At 45.2% G+C, this 1,740-nt stretch overlaps 1 pseudogene; it reads right to left on the bottom strand.

Annotated features, from left to right (window-relative positions):
• Nucleotides 1-731: 731 nt before the first annotated feature.
• Nucleotides 732-1,132, bottom strand: LOC114610669 (annotated as a pseudogene).
• Nucleotides 1,133-1,740: the final 608 nt, after the last annotated feature.

Genomic DNA, 1,740 nt, shown 5'->3' with positions numbered 1-1,740 from the left:
TTCCTTCTTTCTCTCTCTTAGCAGTGCTGGGACGGAACCCAGTGACTCCTTCACTCTGGTTGTCTTCTACTACACTACCGAGCTACACCGCTGCTTTCTTAGTCTGGTTCTTGGATCACAAATACAAATTTAGCTGGACGTTGGTGGTACACACCTTAATCCCAGCACTCAGGATGCGGAGGCAGGTGGATCTCTGATTTAGAGGCCAGCCTGATCTGCAGAGAAAGTTCCAGGACAGCCAAGGCTACACAGAGAAACCCTGGGTGGGGGGGGGGGAGAAGAAATTTTTGTCTATTTTTAAATTTGTATTTGTGTTTTGTATTTTGTATTTGACTGGATGCCTATCTGTGCATTGTATGTATATCTGGTGCCTTAGAGTCCAGGTGGCGGTACTGGATCTCTTGGGACTAGGAGACACACACACACACACACACACACACACACACACAGAGCTTCTTAAAGACAGGGTTTCGCTGTCCTGGAACTCACTCTGTAGACCAGGCTATCCTAGAACTCAGAAATCTGCCTGCCTCTGCCTCCCAAGTGCTGGGATTAGAGTTATGTACCACCGCTACTTAGGGAATACTTCTTAAGAAGACAGTCCTCTTTTCTCATGACACTTTTCCTGTAGTGTTTACCTGACTTTTTTGTTTTTTTACATAGAAGCTTTTTAGTTTATTTGTCCTCTCAGAAATCTGCACATCAGAGCAGAACATCAAGTCACCCCAGATCTACTCCTTTGGCTTTTTGCCAGCACCAACATTGGCCTTTGCAGTCCCCCTGACCTTCTTCATCCTGTTCTTGCGTTCCCTTCGCTGTTTTCGGGAGGTCTTTTTCTTCTCACAAAGGCCATATCTCACAAGTCTGTGTTTAGGATCATTCTTCTTTGGATAATCTAAGAGTCATAGATCATGCCAAAGCCAGTTGTCTTGCCACCACCGAAGTGTGTTCTGGATCCGAATACAAAGATGACGTCTGGTGTGGTTTTGTACATTTTGGCCAGCTTTTCCCGAATTTCTGTCTTTGGTACTGTTGCCTTCCCAGGATGAAGGACATCAATGACCATCTGTTTCCTCTGAAGCAGACGGTTTGTCATAAACTTCCTAGTCGGGATGGTTACCGTGTCATTCATGATGGCTATGGTGCCGGAGCTGTAGAGGAGGAAAACTACCTGACTCTTTTTAATTTGTTGGTTAAAAAACAAAGTAATGCCGGGCGGTGGTGGCGCACGCCTTTAATCCCAGCACTTGGGAGGCAGAGGCAGGCGGATTTCTGGGTTCGAGAGTTCGAGGCTAGCCTGGTCTACAGAGTTCCAGGACAGCCAGGGCTACACAGAGAAACCCTGTCTCGAAAAACCAAAAAAAAAAAAAAAAAAAAAAAAAAAAAAAAAAAAAAAAAAAAAAAACAAAGTAATAGGTTTCCATGTTTCTCTTCTTACCTTAACCCACTGTTAAGTGCAGTGTTAAGCCCTATTTAGTGTGTGTGAAGCCTTGGATTTCAGTCTCAGCGTCTCCAGGAGAAGGCCGGAAAGAAGGACTTCATTATAAGCCTGTGTGTGCCTGGATTCACTCTAAGCCATGTGGAGTCACTGTAGGTGAGGTACACCTGTAGTCCCAGAACTTGAGGCTGTAAGTTAGATGCTAGGCTGGAGTACAGAGCTTCTGCTTCAAAAACTTTTTTTTTCATCTCTCATTCCTCAAGGCAGATCCACACGTGTCCAGTTCATCTAAGCTGGGCCAG

The sequence above is a fragment of the Grammomys surdaster genome, unplaced genomic scaffold (genome assembly GCF_004785775.1).
Source record: "Grammomys surdaster isolate TR1022 unplaced genomic scaffold, NIH_TR_1.0 126051, whole genome shotgun sequence".
Lineage (NCBI taxonomy): Eukaryota > Metazoa > Chordata > Mammalia > Rodentia > Muridae > Grammomys > Grammomys surdaster.
The sequence above is the reverse complement of the archived record's forward strand: the minus strand, read 5'-3'. Positions and strand labels throughout refer to the sequence as shown.